The 20,339-nt window shown below is 44.2% G+C and overlaps 1 non-coding gene across 1 annotated transcript; it reads left to right on the top strand.

Annotated features, from left to right (window-relative positions):
* Positions 1-16,383: 16,383 nt before the first annotated feature.
* trnas-uga (transfer RNA serine (anticodon UGA)) lies at positions 16,384-16,468 on the top strand. The gene has a single exon. It is a non-coding gene; the product is annotated as a tRNA-Ser (tRNA).
* Positions 16,469-20,339: the final 3,871 nt, after the last annotated feature.

Genomic DNA, 20,339 nt, shown 5'->3' with positions numbered 1-20,339 from the left:
ACTGCGGACTGCGGTTCCCGCCCTGCTGTTTAATACAGATCACTATAACTGTGTACATTGAGCAGAAAGAAATTGCAGTTGTTTGTAAACATTTCTTACTGAACTCACTGTCATTCTGCATTAACAGGACGAGTTTGAGTCTCGTGATATTTGATCCGATATTAAACCTTGCAAAAATATAAACTGAGCAGGTAAATCAGAAATATCCGGAAAAGATTATTTGAATTGCGCTTTTGAACGGAGTCATTTCAAAAACATTCCAACACAGAGAGAAATTCCTGGAACCAGCTGCAGAAAATCTCCGGGAGCCTGACGTGATTTGGACGCAACCTTCTGATGTGGAGTCGGACGCGCAACCTTAGCGCCAGAAGCCCAAGTTCTAATAACTGAACCTTTCTCCTCAGAGATTTATTTTTTATTTACACTTTGACGGTACACTGTAAATCAGCACCTGTGCGAAAGAAACTCAAAGAAGTCTGATTGAGGGATACTAAAGGGCCCTGAAGTAAAGCAGCTGTACCATGTGGTTAAGGTGATGCACAATAATCCATTGTGCTCTGTACAGGTGGCTTCATATCACATCCTCGTCTGTACCGTGTCTGTTGTGTCTCTGGTTAACTTGATGTGGGTGAAGTGAAAATGCTGTGATTTTTAGCTTTTGTTTGAGGCCTTGGGTGGTGAATAGTCAAACACTGTCCATACTGAAAGCACATTCATCGTGGCCGGAAACTTCCACAAGGCCAACCTCAAGAGTGTACTGCCAAAATTCCACCAGCACATCTCCTGTCCCACCAGGGGAGACAACACGATTGACCACTGCTCCTCAAAAATCAAGGGCACCTACCGTTCCATCCCGTGGCCGCACTTTTGAAAATCAGACCATAGGACTGTGCTCCTTCTCCCGGCATACAAGCAGAAACTTAAGTGGGAGAATACAGCTAAGAAGGTCGTGCAGTGCTGGTCCGAGGAAGCAGAAGAGCTCTGACGTGACTGTTGGAGACAGTGGACTGGTCCATATTTAAGAACTCAGCAACTAACTGAAATGAGTATGTCACCACTGTCACAGACTTCATCAGCAATTGTGTGGACGACTGCGTGACAAAGAAAGCAGTACGTACGTTTCCCAACCAGAAACTGTCGTGTTGGGTGTTGTGATACACAAATGAACCAACACGGGTGTAGATGGTACAACTCTGTTTTATTATTCTGTACAATAATAACTATTAACTTCTGGCTGTGGTTCGTACTTCACCAGCAAACCTGTGGACCCAGCCCTAGCACTATCTTAGTGAGGCACTCAGCACATGGTGTATGTCTGAGTGGCACGCTGTCAGCTCTGTGCTCTGAGCTATCTCCTGGTAGAATGAGCGGGAACTGTGGTGTGCCCTGTTTTATAGTGCGTGTGCCCTCACTGGTGATTCGCTGCGATGTTGTGTGTGTGTTGGTTGGTCCAACTACCTGTCCATCAGTGTGTGTGTGTGATTGCACCATAACACCATAAGACATGGGAGTGGAAGTAAGACCATTCGGCCCATCGAGTCCTCCACCATTCAATAATGTCTGATTTCAACTCAATTTACCCGCTCTCTCTCCATAGCCCTTAATTCCTCGAGAAATCAAGAATTTATCAACGTCTGTCTTAAAGACACTCAACGTCCCGGCCTCCACCGCCCTCTGTGGCAATGAATGCCACAGACCCACCACTCTCTGGCTGAAGAAATTCCTCCTCATCTCTGTTCTAAAGTGACTCCCTTTTATTCTAAGGCTGTGCCCCCGGGTCCTAGTCTCCCCTGCTAATGGAAACAACTTCCCTACGTCCACCCTATCTAAGCCATTCATTATCTTGTAAGTTTCTATTAGATCTCCGCTCAACCTCCTAAACTCCAATGAATATAGTCCCAGGATCCTCAGATGTTCATCGTATGTTAGGCCTCCCATTCCTGGGATCATCTGTGTGAATCTCCACTGGACCCGCTCCACTGCCAGTATGTCCTTCCTGAGGTGTGGGGCCCAGAATTGCTCACAGAAGACTAAATGGGGAATAACTAGTGCTTTATAAAGCTTCAGAAGTACATCCCTGCTTTTATATTCCAAGCCTCTTGAGATAAATGACAACATTGCATTTGCTTTCTTAATTACGAACTCAACCTGCAAATTTACCTTCAGAGAATATGTTATGATATGTTAATGTGGATATCATGACATCCCCCCTTTTCACAAGGTAATGTGCCTACATGGTAATAAATATTGGTGTGTACTGAGTGCATATGAATATGTGCAATATTTACAACATGTACGTGAGGCTAAACTATATACATCGGAAGGTGTCAGGTGCAACAGAGCAACGAGGTTGTAGCACAAACAAAACAAGTGCAATCAGCAAATATCAAAACAGAACTTCTGGAACAACAAGAAAGAAACACGTTAACAGTATTGCAAAACAATTCAGTGAGTCCAATGTGCAAACAGGCTCATAAGTCCAGTCTATTAGGTGGGCGACGGATTTGGGTTGGCCGTTAGGGTGGCACACCATTCATCGCCCGGATTAATGCTGTGCACTGGCATCGGCTGGTGGGTCCGACTTGGGGACATCCAGTTCTTGTTTATTACCGCAACACAAAAGGCTTCCCGGTCGTCGGTATCACCGGTCTGCACGTCGTCAGGGTATGATTCGGTGTATGGGGGCTAAATGGCCCGCACGTCCCTGCGAGGCTGGCAGAATTGCAGAGAGTTGGCACGTTGAGCTGCTCGACAGCAGGCAGCGTAGTGGCCCACCCTGCTGCAGCAGAGGCATTGTCGCGCTTTGGCTGGACATTGCCGCTTTAAGTGTGCGAATCCACAGTTGCCGCACGTCGTGACGTCATGGCGTTCGTCGCGCCACCGTGCATACATGGTGCGGTCCTGCATAGAGCATGCCTGCGCATCCCGTCTCTCTGTGTCGATGTCCCCTCTTTTGGCGTGTACAAGCGCGGGAGGCCTCGGAAAGCGCGCGAAATGGCCGCCCTCGTCCGGGCCGCGGGCCGGGAGGAACTCAATTGACTGGACCTGCTCGGCTCATAGGAACCCTGCCGTGCCGATTCGGCTGCCTGGAATTTGGAGTACCGGCTGGTTGCGCCTTCGTGGAGGACACAGGTCTCGATGGCGGTGGCTAGGGTGAGGCGCTTTATGTTGAGGAGCTGCTGGCGTAGGGTGTCCGAGGTGACCCCAAAAACTATCTGATCCCGAATCATGGAGTCGGAGGTGGCTTCATAGCCGCAGGACTGCGCGAGGATATGGAGATATGTCAAATAAGACTGAAAAGGCTCATCCATACCCTGCAGGCGCTGCTGGAAGAGCTACTTCTTGAAGCTCTCATTTACTTCCACGCTGAAGTGTTGCTCAAATTTTAGAAGGACCGTCTTGTACTTCGACTTGTCCTCGCCTTCCGTGAATGCTAGGGAGTTGTAGATGTGGATGGCGTGTTGCTCTACCGTGGAGAGGAGGAGGGCGATCTTCCTGGTGTCCGATGCATTCTTCCTGCCTGTGGCTTCTAGGAAGAGTTGGAAGCTCTGTTTAAACAGCTTCCAGTTGACGCCAAGATTTCCAGCGATCCGGAATATGAAGGTTTCCAGCGATCCGATGTGGCGGGATGATGGTTTCAATGGCGCAGGATGGCGGGTTTCTGAAGAGGTACAGGTAGGTCTCACAGTTGCTGGCGAGTATCCAGACCTGGTATCATGTCGTGTTGGGTGTTCCGATAAACAAACAAACCAACACGGTTGTAGATGGTACAACTCTGTTTTATTATTCTGTACAATAATAACTATTAACTTCTGGCTGTGGTTCGTACTTCACCAGCAAGCCTGTGGACCCAGCCCTAGCACTATCTTAGTGAGACACTCAGCACATGGTGGATGTCTGAGTGGCACGCTGTGAGCTCTGTGCTTTGAGCTCTCTCCTGGTAGAATGAGCGGGAACTGTGGTGTTCCCTGTTTTATAGTGCGTGTGCTCTCACTGCTGATTGGCTGCGATGTTGTGTGTGTGTTGGTTGGTCCATCTACCTGCCCATCAGTGTTTGTGTGTTATTGCACCAAGATATGTTAATGAGGATATCATGACAGAAACCATGGCTTAATCGGGAGATTGACTCCCTACAGAAGGACAGATCTGAGGTGTTCAAGTCAGGCGGCCCTGACCTATACAATAAATCCAGGTACAACCTCGGTAAAGCCATCCGGGATGCCAAGAGAGAATATCAGACCAAGCTAGAGTCACAGCCTAGTGTTACAGACTCTCGTCGGTTGTGGCAAGGTTTAAACACCATAACGGGCTACAAAGCGACGCCGAGCAGCGTCTCCAGCAGCAGAGCACCCCTCTCCGATGAACTCAATGCATTCTATGCTTGGTTCAAGCAGGAAACCATTGATCCGCTGTTGAGTGCCCCAACAGCCCAAAAAACACTCATACCCACCGATACTGAATTAATCCCACTTTTCCCAAACAGTAATTGTGATTGGTAGATACAGAAAGATTTCCACACTGATATTCAGCACCAATATCTGACAGAGGCTGGATTCCACCCTCACGTGCAGTACCAGTCATTGACTGATAATGAATAAATCTATGAGGAGAAAGGTTCAGTGACCAGCACTTGAGCGTGTCGCGCAACGGTAGCGCGTCTGACTCCAGATCAGAAGGTTGCTTGATACGAAAGAGAAAATGATGGAAAATCACAGCAGGTCTGGCAGCATCTGTAGGGAGAGTAAAATCTAATGGTTTGAGTCTAATGACTCTTTGCCACATCAGGAGGTTGCTTGTTCAAATCACGTCAGGCTGACTGAGTTTATCTACAGCTGATTCCACAATTTTACATTTGGACAAAGTTCATTGTGTGGAAATGAAATGACTCCGTTTAGAAGCATAATATAAATAATCTTTTCAGGATGTTTCAGATTTACCCGTTCAGTTTATATCTTTGCACAGTTTTATATCGATTCAAATATCAGAAGACACAACCTCGTCCTGTTAAAGCAGAATGACAGTGATGTCAGTAAGAAATGTTTACAAACAACAGCAATTTCTTTCTGCTCACTGTACACAGTTATAGTGATCTGTATTAAACAGCAGGAGCGGGAACCGCAGTCCGCAGTCTTCACCTTAACGGTGAGTCTGAATTTCAGTTTGGGGGTTTCAGAGACAGCGGATGTTATTGTGGAAACTTTTCCTGTGAATGGAGCCGGTTAAAGAGCCCTGGCCGGGATGAGAGTCCCCGAGCCCGGGGTCAGTGGGAGCCCGGAGACAAGGGAGAGCCCAGAGAAAGAGAAAGACATTAGAGAGAGGGAGTGGGGTAGGAAGAGACAGGGAGGGGGAAAGGGAGGGAAATCGAAGGATGGCACAATGTGTGAGAGTGAAGAAGGAACAGAGGGAGAGAGCTGGAGGAAGAAAGGCAGCTGCAGGCAGGACTCCGGGTAAATCTCCTCTTCTCTGGTTGTAAATAGTCTGGTTGGATTGTTCACATCCGTCCGAGAGGGGAAACTGGTGTCTCGAGTTTTATTGTGGTTTTTAACTTGATATTGTTAAATACCCTTATTGTCCCTCTGTGGGGTATTACTGGATGTTGTTAAATATCCTTATTGTCCCTCTGTGGGGCATTACCGGATATTGTGAAATATCCTTATTGCCTCTATGTGGGGTATTACTAGATATTGTTAAACATCCTTATTGCCTCTCTGTGGTGTATTACTGGAGATTGTTAAATATCCGTATTGCCCCTCTGTGGGGTATTACATGATATTGTTAAATATCCTTATTGCCCCTCTGCGGGGTACTACTGGATATTGTTAAATATCCTTATTGACCGTCTGTGGGGTATTACTAGATATTATTAAATATCCTCATTGTCCCTCTGTGGGGGTATTACTGGATATTGTTAAATATCCTTATTGCCCCTCTGTAGGGTATTACTGGATATTGTTAAATATCCTTATTGTCCCTCTGTGGGGTATTGCTAAATGAATATTTTTCGTTAGTATTCACACAGAAAAAAGACAATGTTGTCGAGGAGAATATTAGACTAGAGGGGTTTGAGATTCATAAGGAGGGGGTGTTAGCAATTCTGGAAAGTGTGAAAATAGATAAGTCACGTGGGCCGGATGGGATTTATCCTAGGATTCTCTGGGAAGCTAGGGAGGAGATTGCTGAGCCTTTGGCCTTGATCTTTAAGTCATCTTTGTCTACAGGAATAGTGCCAGAAGACTGGAGGATAGCATATGTTGTCCCCTTGTTCAAGAAGAGGAGGAGAGATAGCCCCGGTAACTATAGACCAGTGAGCCTTACTTCTGTTGTAGGAAAAATATTGGAAAGTTTTATAAGAGATAGGGTGTATAATCATCTGGAAAGGAATAATTTGATAAGAGATAGTCAACACGGTTTTGTGAAGGGTAGGTCGTGCCTCACAAACCTTATTGAGTTCTTTGAGAAGGTGACCAAACAGGTGGATGAGGGTAAAGCAGTTGATGTGGTGTCTCTGGATTTCATAAAGCGTTTGATAAGGTTCCGCACTGCAGACTACTGCAGAAAATACGGAGGCATGGGGTTCAGGGAGATTTAGCAGTTTGGCTCAGAAATTGGCTAGCTGGAAGAAGACAAAGGGTGGTGGTTGATGGGAAATGTTCAGGCTAGAGTCCAGTTACTAGTGCTGTACCACAAGGATCTGTTTTGGGGCCACTGCTGTTTGTCATTTTTATAAATGACCTGGAGGAGGGCGTATAAGGATGGGTGAGTAAATTTGAAGATGACACTAACGTCGGTGGAGTTGTGGACAGTGCAGAAGGATGTTACAAATTACAGAGGGACATAGATAAGCTGCAGCGCTGGGCTGAGAGGTGGCAAATGGAGTTTAATGCAGAAAAGTGTGAGGTGATTCATTTTGGAAGGAATGACAGGAAGACTGAGTACTGGGCTAATGGCAAGATTCTTGGCAGTGTGGATGAGCAGAGAGATCTCGGTGTCCATGTACATAGATCCCTGACAGTTGCCACCCAGGTTGCGAGGGTTGTTAAGAAGGCGTACGGTGTGTTAGCTTTTATTGGTAGAGGGATTGAGTTTAGGAGCCATGAGGTCATGTTGCAGCTATACAAAACTAAAGTGCGGCCGCATTTGGAGTATTGCGTGCAATTCTAGTCGCCACATTATAGGAAGGATGTGGAAGCATTGGAAAGGGTGCAGAGGAGATTTACCAGAATGTTGCCTGGTATGGAGGGAAGATCGTATGAGGAAAGGCTGAGGGACTTGAGGCTGTTTTCGTTAGAGAGAAGAAGGTTAAGAGGTGAGTTAATTGAGACACAAAAGATGATCAGAGGATTGGATAGGGTGGACAGCGAGAGCCTTTTTCCTCGGATGGTGATGTCTAGCACGAGGGGACATAGCTTTAAATTGAGGGGAGATAGATATAAGACCGATGTCAGTGGTAGGTTCTTTACTCAGAGAGTAGTAAGGGCGTGGAATGCCCTGCCTGCAACAGCAGTGGACTCGCCAACACTAAGGACATTCAAATGGTCATTGGATAGACATATGGACGGTAAGGGAATAGTGTAGATGGGCTATAGAGTGGTTTCACAGGTCGGCGCAACATCGAGGGCCGAAGGGCCTGAACTGCGCTGTAATGTTCTATGTTCTATTGTTAAATATCCTTATTGCCCCTCCGTGGGGCATTACTGGATATTGTTAAATATCTTTATTGCCCCTATGTGGGGTATTACTGGATATCGTAAATTTTCTTCTTGCCCCTCTGTGGGGTATTACTGGATATTGTTAAATATCCGTATTGTCCCTCTGTGGGGTATTACTGGATATTGTTAAATTTCCTTATTGTCCCTCTGTGGGGTATTACTGGATATTGTTAAATATCCTCATTGTCCCTCTGTGGGGTATTACTGGATATTGTTAAATATCCTTATTGTCCCTCTGTGGGGTATTACTGGATATTGTTAAATATTCTCATTGCCCCTCTGTGGGGTATTACTGGATATTGCTAAATATCCTTGTTCCCCCTCTGTGGGGTATTACTGGATATTGTAAATTTTCTTATTGCCCCTCTGTGGGGTATTACTGGATATTGTTAAATATCCTTATTGTCCCTCTGTGGAGTATTACTGGATATTGTAAATTTTCTTATTGTCCCTCTGTGGGGTATTAATGGATATTGTTAAATATCCTTATTGCCCCTCTGTGGGGTATTACTGGATATTGTGATTCTAACGTTACCAAATGCCGTCACCGTGATAATAAACAGAACCCATTCCAGTCAGTGGAGATGAGATATTGGCAGGAATAATACTCACACACCACTGCAAATGTTGTCTGTTTAATCATGACGTCATCAGTGGCTCATGGTTAAGGTGTGAGTGATGTTAATCGTGATGTGATCAAATGTGTGTCTGTTTCAGTCTTTCCGCGGGGAGTTTTCATGCTGAGGAGAAACATGTTGGACATGGTCTGGGATTGTTTCACCCCGGTCCATTCCCAACATTGCTGTCCTGGTGGGATGGGCCTTTCCTTCCAATCGTTTCAGGACACTTGCTTAATTTTGATTAATTATCATTTATTAAGAATTGTTTCAGATGTTTAGTGCAATTCTTTTAAATATGCAAATTATCACACGCGATAAAATGTTACTTTCATTCCCAAACAGCGAAATTGGGTGAAAACCATCAATGAGAGGCAAAGGGAGCGCCGGTCATTTGTGTGGTCAGTGGTTTGTTTATGGAGCTGAGTAAATATTCCGGAGCAGAGCCGCTGCGAGCGGGGTTCGAACCTCCGCGGGGATACAATAATGTGGGTTTGCCTTTTCTGTCCACACATCTGGATAGGAATGGAGCGGCTGCTGCCCGGGGAGCTGGACAAGCAAGAGGTACAGATATTGACCAACTGCACCCGCCCCAAATAGATTCCCCAAATTACTGAACAAAACAAAAACAAGCACAAATCATAATTAAAGAAAGTATGACAGTCTCTCTGAAAACAATATGCCAACATCTCTAAAGAATGGATTTGCTGCAGCGAATTCCCTCTGAACTGTCTCAATGTCAGCCGTCAATCCTTGCCAGTTACTCAGACAGGCGCCGACTGGTTAGAAGTTTGCTTCACTTTTCTAGATCCGGCTCAATAAAATCAATCACAGGCCCATGATGTGCTTTCCTCCTGTTCTCAGACACATCCACTTTCTACAAGGGCGCACTAACTGGTTTTCAGAGTAAGAGTCAGACTGCAGTCACCTCATTCTCTCTCGATCCCTTTATCTCAGAGCCACCTCACAACCAGGAATGGAACTTATTATTTATTATTATTAACGTTATTATTTAGTGATTGTTGCTTTGAGTGTGAGCTTTTTATTCATCTTCATATTTCGTTTAGTTTCGCAACAAAATGTTAAATGTCAGACTGAACTCGATAAATTGAAACTATTTACTGACAACCAACCGGGATTGCGATTGATTTTCGACTCAGTGGGGAATTGAACAGAGTCCAATGGAATACATTATAAAACCAGCCTGGAATCACTCCAGGAAGTTCATCTTCCGGTTAGGGACGCTGCAGCCTTCCGGCCTCAACATCGAATTCAACAACTTCAGATGATTGGCTCTACCCCATCTCGACCCATTTGTTTTCATCCCATTTCATTCCAACTGTCTCTGACCATTTCCAAATTTCTTGTGTTATGGGCGAGAGGTTTTCAGAACCCCAAAATGTCTCATGGAGTTCAACCAACCTCACCCTTTAATGGGTTTCTTTTCCGAGTACACGGCTTATTCCATAGGTGTGATATAACAATTACGGACACGTGGGTTTTTAAACACAAAACACTGTTTATTCCATGAACTCAACTTAACAGCTTAAATAAACATTGGATCTCTTAACACCCCTTACTTGAAAGATAACTCAGAAAATATTGCAACAGTAAATAATTCATTCAAATGTTCCTTCAAACTTCCAAGAGACTTAACACTTTTAAACAGTATCACATCAGGTTAAAGGATATATATATATTTTGTAGAATGGCAGAGACTGTCGCAAACTTGCTTTCTATTTTTAAACTGCCCTCAGCAAAACCAGCCAGGCACTTTTTTAGCTGCTCTCAGCAAAACCAAACTGCAAAACCTGCAGCTCTCTGGAAACACACAGACACAGCTTTTAAACTGAAACTAAAAACCTGCCAAAACACAGACTGCAAAATGGCTGAACTGAGCTGAGCTCCACCCACTCTATGACATCACTGTTTTCTTAAAGGTACATTGCTTAAACATCCAGTTATTAAAGGCACTCTCGCATGACACCTCCTCCCAAGAAAAAAAAACCCATCAACTTCAAGATGGTTTAATTTTTCACTTTTGCACCATCCACTAAGAAATGTACACAGTAAATATACATTTTCATTTAAAGAAAACAACACACTCAAACAGGTATAATAACATAGTCCATTTTTCTTTGTTCTTCTTCCTCCAACCGAAATCCTTCTCGATTGACAGTCTCTTTGAAAAAAGTCTCTGCACGATCCATCCATTCCTCTACTCCTCGGCATTTCTCTTTAGAATCAGATACTTTAGTTCAATCTGACCACAGAGTCCCTTACAATTCTCCAATACAGGAATATTGGTGATCACAGCTTTCAGGCAGCCAAATGCCTGTTGAAAGTTCGCTGTCCATTGAATTTTTTTTACGGTTCTTCAGTAATTCCATCAGTGGAGTAATCATGCTACAAAAATTTTGCACAGCTGTTCAATCAAATCCACCCATGCTAAGAAATCACATTATTTCCCTTTGTCTTGAGGGTATCGGAAACTCCGCAAGGAAATTGATTTTGGCTTCTCCAAATTCACTTTCGCTTAGGTTTATCGCCAAACCTTCCTCCTGAAGTCGATCGAAGAACTCCATACGATGCTTTAAATGTTCTTTCCATGTCTGGAAATTGGAAGTAAAATCAGATTGTCCCACTTCCTCAATGCAATCCCTCAATGGTGGGATAGGATAAGAGTCCGTTCCTGTAACTGCATTCATCTTTCTGTAGTCCACACCCAACCGTTGGGTACCATCTGGTTTAGTTACCATCACTATGGGTGAGCTCCATTGGCTGCACCCCACTTCAATTATGCCATTCTTCAGCATACCCTCAATCTCTCTGTTAACCTGTGCCAATTTTAAAGGATTAAGTCTATATGGATGTTGTTTGATAGGAACAGCATTTCCCACATCTACATCATGTATAGCCATTTTAGTACTTCCCAATTTATCTCTACAAACTTGCCCATGTGATATCAATAACTCTTTCTGGTCAGTTCGTTTTTCCTCTGGCAGGTAACTTCACAATTCATCCCAATTTTTAAGAACATCCTCATTTTCCAATTGAATTTGAGGTATGTCAAATTCACAGTCATCTGGATTTGGTTCGTCACTTTGAGTTAGAATCATTAAAACCTTTTTCTCTCCTTCCCTTTCAAAGTACCTTTTAAGCATAGTCACATGACACACTCGGTGAGTCTTCCTTCTATCTGGTGTTTTTACCACATAATTCACCTCACTTAATTTCCTTTCAATCTGATACTGTCCACAAAACGTAGCTTTTAAAGGCTCCCCTGCCACTGGTAACAACACTAAAACTTTATCCCCACTGGCAAAACTACAAACTTTGGTTTCTTGTCCGCTACCCGTTTCATCACATTTTGTGCAACTTTCAAATGTTGTCCAGCCAATTCACCTGCTCTATTTAATCGTTCCCTAAAATTTGACACGTAATCCAATAGTGTAATTTCCAAATAGTGTAATGACCAAAAATTTGTTCTAAAGGACTAAATTTGGTAGACTCATTAGGTGCATCCCTAATTGCAAACAATACGAATAGGATTCCTTTACCCCAATCCTCTGGATAATCTTGATAATACGCCCTCAACGTTGTCTTTAATGTCTGATGCCACCTTTCTAACGCTCCCTTCGATTCTGGATGGTACGCAGTTGATTTAAATTGTTTTACTCCGAAGGTATCCACAACTTCTTTGAATAACTTTGAAGTAAAATTCGTTCCTTGATCCGATTGAATTCCTGTGGGTAGTCCATATCTCGTAAAGAATTTAAGTAACTCCTCCACAATCAGCCAGGAGCTGGTTTAGCACAGCGCTAAAGAGCTGGCCTTTAAAGCAGACCAAGGCAGGCCAGCAGCACTGTTCAATTCCCGTACCAGGCTACCCGAACAGGCGCCGGAATGTTGCGACAAGGGGCTTTTCACAGTAACTTCATTGAAGCCTACTTGTGGCAATAAGCGATTTTCATTTACTTTCATCCATTTAGCTGTAATATTACGTACTGGAATGGCCTCTGCAAACATAGTAGACACATCCATTACAGTCAAAAAATATTGATTCCCATTTTTTGTTTTAGGAAGCGGTCCTACATAATCGATTAGGACCCTTGTAAAAGGTTCCTCAAATGCTGGGCTGGGTATTAAGGGCGCTGGTTACATCACTGCTTGAGGTTTCCCTGTCACTTGACATGTGCGACATAATTGAGAAAATGTAATTACATCTTTATATAGTCCAGGCCAAAATTTTCTTTCTGGATTTTAACTTGAGTTGTCCTTATTCCCAAATGATCTCCCACTGGTACCTCATGTGCAACTCGAAGCACCTCCTCTGTATACCCTACCGGCAATACTACTTGATGAACTTCTGCCCACTTTTCATCCGCCTGCATATGTAAAGGTCTCTATTTTCTCATCAGGACATCATTTTTCCGGTAATAACACTCTGGTATACTCTCAGATTCTTCTTCCGTATATGCTTTCTGATATATCCGTTTTATTTCTACAGATTTCTGTTGTAACTCCGCCAATTTTCCTGAACTAAAAATATCCGCCTCATCCTCCACCTGTTCTTGTTCTTTTTCAACCATCTGATCAAAAATCGTTTCTGATTATTGCATTTCAACTTCATCTTCACTCTTTGATTTCTCCTCTTGTCTTAACCTGTGACTTTGCGACCTTGTTACTACACAACCCGGAATACTCCCAGGATATTCGTCCGTCAACACTTCAGTTGACTGATTTTCCACTGGCTTATCAACCACAGTAGGCATCACTCCCACCTGCGATCCAGCTATATCATTACCCAAGATAAACTGTATTCCTGGACAAGATAGTTTATCTATTACTCCTACTACCACTTCACCACCCTTCATTGGACTTTCCAACATTACCTATATAATGGAACGCTACTCCTCTCACCCTGAATTCCACATATCACCACCTTTTCTGGCAACATTCTTCCCAAACTACATAATTCCTCATCTCTTACCATTAAAGATTGACTAGCCCCTGTATCTCTTAAAATTGTGACTTCATTACCTGCTCCTCCTGATACACATGAGTAAACTTTACCCACGCAAGTAAATTGTTTTAATACATCTGGCACCTTCTTAACAATTACTTCTTGAACAGGCTGTACAATTGTTTGCACATCCTTCGCTTCCCTTGGGCTTTTCTTTACCACTCTAACAAACCACACCGTCTTATCCTGCTTTACCACATCAGCCTTCTCAGTGCTTTTCTTCAACCACCAACACTGTGACTTTACATGGCCAAATTTATTACAGTGAAAACATTTGAAACTTTTCATTTCTTTTCCAACTTCCTGGATTTATTTTTAAATTTGAGGTACACTTTCTTTATTGTCTCCCATCAGATCACCTTTACCTTTACCACTTGAGTATTTCTCATGTCCCCAGTTTCTATCCCTCACCGTCTGAAACTGATGTCGGAAACCAATCTTTGATTTTTGAACTAATTCATAATCATCTGCCGTTTCCGCTGCTAATCTCGCAGTTTTAACCCCCTGTTCTTCCACATGAGTTCTCACTAGATCAGGAATTGAATTTTTAAACTCCTCCAAAAGTATTATTTCTCTGAGAGCTTCATATTTTTGTTCTATTTTCAAACCCCTTATCCACCAATCAAAATTACTCTGTTTGAGCCTTTCAAACTCCATGTATGTTTGACCAAATTCTTTCCTTAAATTTCTAAACCTTTGTCTGTAAGCTTCAGGCATTAGCTCATATACACTCAAGATGGGTTTCTTCACCTCCTCATACGTTCCAGATACCTCATCCGGTAGTGATGCAAACACTTCACTCGCTCTGCCTACCAGCTTTGTTTGAATCAGTAACACCCAGATGTCCTGCAGCCATTTCATTTGTTTAGCTACCTTCTCAAATGAAATGAAAAAGGCTTCCACTTCCTTCTCGCCAAGCCTTCCCAATGCTTGGACAGAATTAAATAGATTCTTACCAAGCCTTCGACTCTGACGCTCGTACTCACTATCTTCATCGCTATCATCCAACTGTCCGTTTCACTTTACGTCTGCCAATTTTAACTGATTGTCATGTTACATGGCCATTTTCTGATGTTCAAACTCCCTCTCTTTATCTTTTTCCCTGATCTGTATCTCCCTTTCTTTTTCTTTTTGTTCTGCTAGGGCTACTCTTGCTTTTCACCTTTCTTCTCTCTCCTTTTCTTTTTCCTCTCTCTCTTTCTCTTTCTTTTTCCTCTCTCTCTCTTTCTCTTTCTTGCTCCTCTCTCTCACTCTCGTATGCAAGCCGCTTTAATTCTTTCTCATGTTGCATTTGTTTAATTTGCAACTGAATTTTTGCCATTTCCAATGAGTCAAACCCTATCTCAGGCAACTGTAAATGCTTGACCACCGCATCTTTTCCGCATTTTGTCAGGCAATGTTAACTGCAATATTCTTGCCAAATCTAACAGTCTGCTTTTCGTTTCTGTCCGTAAAGTACTACGTGTGACATTCTCCACCCCCAAAAACTTCTGAGCTTCTGAAAGGGCCATTGTTCACAACACTCTCCCCACTTAAACTAAAGTACCACACCGGAAAAGCAACAATCCTTCACTGTCTTTAAGTTCACAAAAGCCAATCCAATCGACAGACTTTTATTCCGGACGAGCCCCCAATTGTTATGGGCAAGGCGTTTTCAGAACCCCAAAATGTAACATGGAGTTCAACCAACCTCTCCCTTTAATTGATTTGTTGCTTTTCCTAGCACACGGCTTTTTCCCTAGGTATGGCATTACAATTATGGACACGTGGGTTTTTAAACACCAAACACTGTTTATTCCATCAACTCAACTTAACATCTTCAATAAACATTGGATCTCTTAACACCCCTTACTTCAAAGATAACTCAGAAAATATTGCAACAGTAAATAATTCCTTAAAATGTTCCTTCAAACTTCCAAGCGACTTCAAACAGAATCACATCAAGTTAAGGGCTTTACAATTATGAATTTAAATCACCCAAATGATCCCGAGATGGTCTTTTATGTCAGAGATCCAGCTCCCTGCAAACACAGACACTCCCTAGCTCTTTTCAAACTTGCAGCTCTCTGGAAACACACAGACACACAAAACCTGCTTTTTAAACTGAAACTAAAAACCTGCAAAATGGCTGACCTAAAGCCCAGCTCCACCCACTCTCTGACATCACTGTTTTCTTAAATTTACATTGCTTCAACATCCATGTCTTGAGGGTACACTCACATGACAGGGGCTGGTTTAGCACACTAGGCTAAATCGCTGGCTTTTAAAGCAGACCAAGGCAGGCCAGCAGCCTGCCCGTACCAGCCTCCCCGAACAGGCGACGGAATGTGGCGACTAGGGGTTTTTCACAGTAACTTCATTGAAGCCTACTCGTGACAATTAGCGATTTTCATTTAATTTATTTTCATTTCATTTCATTCATGACAGTACACTATGCAACCATGTCATTTATCTACCTTCTGTATGTGATTCGTCATTGTTTGCGATATGACTTACCACAGTGCTATCATCCACAAAATTATAGATTGAGTTGGAGCTAAATCCTGCCACACAGGATATGCCTCCATGATTTAATAATTGAGCAGCTCCTCCTGGCTTGTGCTCTGACCGCGATCCGGGGAACTCCCGGAATCCAGACACGTGATCATGTTAGTTGCGTCATCAGGTCATCATGTGACCATTCGGCCTGCACAGGTCTCCTGTGCTGTAATTTCTAGATTTCATCATTTTAATTTTCTTCCAGACTGGGAAGTGTGGTCCTGTTCCATTGGAATTTCTAATAGATTTCCAATGTAACTGATGGTGTTCCACAAACTATTTATTCGGTGGAATTGTGCGTTTCGGGAGCTGAGATTTTCGAGTCTCTCAAGGCTTCTCTCCAAATCCAATGGTCATTTCCCACGAAGATTCAACCCCTCCTCACATAAACCCCGGGGCCCCGTTGATCGTTTGAATGTAGTAACTTCCTGGAGTGATTCCAGGCTGGTTTTAGAATGTATTCCATCGACCAAATTACCAATGAAACGATACAGCTGCGATGGCCGAGTGGTTAAGGCGTTGGACTTGATATCCAATGGGGGTTTCCCGCGCAGGTTCGAGCCCTGTGATTCGAAATGTTTGTTGAACTCCCCGCCCAAGCCGCTGACTCGAGAATGAATCGGAATGTTTGTAAATGAACGGTTTGAACCTATATCGAGTTCAGTCAGATATTTCACATTTGTTTTTGGAACTGAACGAAATATAAAGAAGCTCGCACTCAAAACAACAATCAATAAATAATAACGTTTCCTGCAACGTTTGGAAGGAGAAGCAGCAACGGCAGCGAATGGAAACGTGGTTCGGTTTCATTCAGCTGAATGTATTTCTGGGTAAAAAGATCGTGGCAGAAATGGAACATATTTTATCTCTCTATCTGTTTCTTTGTTTCTTTCTCTCTCCCTCACTCACTGTTTTTGTGCTTCTCTGGGGACTGATTGGATACAGTGAAATTCAGCCCCATCTCATCCAACTCTTTTGGACCAACACGTCCTGGTGATGGACGGTCCTGAATCAGTGGAAGAATCGACAAACTATTCCATTCTTGGCTCTGTGAAAAGTTCCATTCCTGGTTGTGAGGTGGTTCTGAGATAAAGGGATCGAGAGAGAACGAGGTGACTGCAGTCTGACTCTTACTCTGAAAACCAGTTAGTGCGCCCTTGTAGAAAGTGGATGTGTCTGAGAACAAGAGGAAAGCAGATCATGGGCCTGTGATTGATTTTATTGAACAGGACCTTGAAAAGTGAAGCAAACTTCTAACCAGTCGGCGCCTGTCTGAGAACTGGTAAGGAATTACGGCTGATATTGAAACGGTTCATCTTCAATTAGTTACAGCAAATCGATTCTTTCAGGGGTGTTGGTGTATTGTTTTCAGAGTCACTGTCATAGTTTCTTAAAATATGATTTGTGCTTGTTTTTGTTTTGTTCAGTAATCTGGGGAATCCATTTGGAGGAGGTGCAGTTGGTCAATATCTGTGCCTCTTGCTTGGCAGCCCCCCGGGAAGCAGCAGCTCCATTCCTATCCAGATCTGTGGGCCAAACAGGAGACCCAAACTATTGCGCACTGCTGCCATCTCCTGGCTGAAAGCAAGTTGTGCAGCAAGGTAACGATGTATTCGTGACACGCTTCAATTGGAGCAAAATAACATTAACATGGTTAAATATTATCATTGTAGTAATCACATTTAAATCCCCAGATAGCTGATTTCTGCCTGAGCGACCCAGCTCATCCCGATCTATCGGAAAATGAAAGATTCCCATTACAGCTATATTGGTTACAAGAATATCCAATCTCTGATTTAATACATTCCCCCGCTTCATTGTTTGTGTATTCGTTCTATAAATACAGAGGGGGTGACATTGCCCGGGGACAGGTGGTGGTATAATGGTGACTGTCCCAGCATTTGACCCAGCTTCAGTTCCTGGCCATCACAGTGGTGAATTATTTAATTAAATAAGTGGTTGTGGTGTAATGGTGATGTTCCTGGGCTAGTAATCCAGAGGCCCAGGCTAATTCTCGAAGGACACAGGTTCAAAATCCCTCCATGGCAACTGGTGGAATTTATTTGGAGGCGGCACGGTGGCACAGTGGTCTGCACTGCTGCCTCACAGCGCCAGTTCCCAGGTTCGATTCCGGCCTCGGGTGACTGTCTGTGTGGACTTTGCACGTTCTCCTCGTGTCTGCGTGGGTTTCCTCCGGGTGCTCCGGTTTCCTCCCAAGGATGTGGTTAGGTGAATTGGGTGACTTTGTGGGGGAAATTGCCCCAAAAAGATTAGGTGGGGTTACGGGGCTAGGAGTGAGAATTGGATCTATCTTACAGATAGGTTCTGGATTAATAAGGGGATCAGGGGTTATGGGGAGAAGGCAGGAGAATGGGGATGAGAAACATATCAGCCATGATTGAATGGCGGAGAGACTCAATGGGTCGAGTGGCCTAATTCTAGGGCAGCATGGTAGCACAAGTGATTAGCACTGTGGCTTCACAGTGTCAGGGTCCCAGGTTTGATTCCCCACTGGGTCACTGTCTGTCTGGAGTCTGCACGTTCACCCCGTGTCAGCGTGGGTTTCCTCTGGGTGCTCCGGTTTCCTCCCACAGTCCAAAGACGTGCAGGTTAGGTGGATTGGCCATGATAAATTGCCCTTAGTGACCATAAAGGTTAGGAGGGGTTATTGGGTTCCGGGGATAGGGTGGAAGCGAGGGCTTAAGAGGGTCGGTGCAGACTCGATGGGCCGAATGGCCTCCTTCTGCCTTGAGGAGGTGGTGGAAGCAGGGACGATAGTGACATTTAAGGGGCATCTTGACAAATACATGAATAGGATGGGAATAGAGGGATACGGACCCAGGAAGTGTAGAAGATTGTAATTTAGTCGGGCAGCATGGTCGGCAGGGGCTTGGAGAGCCGAAGGGCCTGTTCCTGTGCTGTACATTTCTTTGTTCTTTGTAAATATCGCAGGTCAGGACAGGAAAGGAGGGGACACTCCTCAAATAAAATTCACCAATTGTTCTCATCACCCATGGGTTTCTTATCTAATAACCAGCATCAATTTGTTTTGAGTGGAAACATAGTTTAAATAAACAACAATGTTCAACATTAATAACTAAGTTCTCAGTCTGAAACAATAGTAAATGGGTGGGTTAAACGGGCCAGAAATACGAGCCACGCAAAGTTCCGTTTGCAGAATGAGCTCAAAACACTCCTAGTGGCTGAATAAATTAATCACTAAGTAAGTTACATAATTAATACCAGTAAAAAGTTATTAGGGGACTCTATAGTCAGGGGCACAGATAGGCGCTTCTGTGGACGTGAAAGAGACTCAAGGATGGTATGTTGCCTCCCTGGTGCCAGGGTCCAGGATGTCTCCGAACGGGTAGAGGGAATCCTGAAGGGGGAGGGCAAACAGGCAGAGGTCGTTGTACATATTGGTACTAACGACATAGGCAGGAAGGGGCATGAGGTCCTGCAGCAGGAGTTCAGGGAGCTAGGCAGAAAGTTAAAAGACAGGACCTCGAGGGTTGTAATCTCGGGATTACTCCCTGTGCCACGTGCCAGTGAGGCTAGAAATAGGAAGATAGAGCAGATAAACACGTGGCTAAACAGCTGGTGTAGGAGGGAGGGTTTCCATTATCTGGACCACTGGGAGCTCTTCCGGGGCAGGTGTGACCTGTATAAGAAGGACGGGTTGCATCTAAACCGGAGAGGCATAAATATCGTGGCTGCGAGGTTTGCTAGTGTCACACGGGAGGGTTTAAACTAGTATGGCAGGGGGGTGGGCACGGGAGCAATAGGTCAGAAGGTGAGAGCATTGAGGGAGAACTAGGGAATAGGGACAGTGTGGCTCTGAGGCAGAGCAGACGGGGAGAAGTTGCTGAACACAGCGGGTCTGGTGGCCTGAAGTGCATATGTTTTAATGCAAGGAGCATTACGGGTAAGGCAGATGAACTTAGAGCTTGGATTAGTACTTGGAACTGTGATGTTGTTGCCATTACAGAGACCTGGTTGAGGGAAGGGCAGGATTGGCAGCTAAACGTTCCAGGATTTAGATGTTTCAGGCGGGATAGAGGGGGATGTAAAAGGGGAGGCGGAGTTGCGCTACTTGTTCGGGAGAATATCACAGCTGTCCTGCGAGAGGACACCTCAGAGGGCAGTGAGGTTATATGGGTAGAGATCAGGAATAAGAAGGGTGCAGTCACAATGTTGGGGGTATACTGCAGGCCTCCCAACAGCCAGCGGGAGATAGAGGAGCAGATAGGTAGACAGATTTTGGAAAAGAGTAAAAACAACAGGGTTGTGGTGATGGGAGACTTCAACTTCCCCAATATTGACTGGGACTCACTTAGTGCCAGGGGCTTAGACGGGGCGGAGTTTGTAAGGAGCATCCAGGAGGGCTTCTTAAGACAATATGTAGACAGTCCAACTAGGGAAGGGGCAGTACTGGACCTGGTATTGGGG

The sequence above is a fragment of the Scyliorhinus torazame genome, chromosome 24, assembly GCF_047496885.1.
Source record: "Scyliorhinus torazame isolate Kashiwa2021f chromosome 24, sScyTor2.1, whole genome shotgun sequence".
Taxonomy (NCBI): domain Eukaryota; kingdom Metazoa; phylum Chordata; class Chondrichthyes; order Carcharhiniformes; family Scyliorhinidae; genus Scyliorhinus; species Scyliorhinus torazame.
This window is presented reverse-complemented; position numbering and strand designations above follow the sequence as displayed.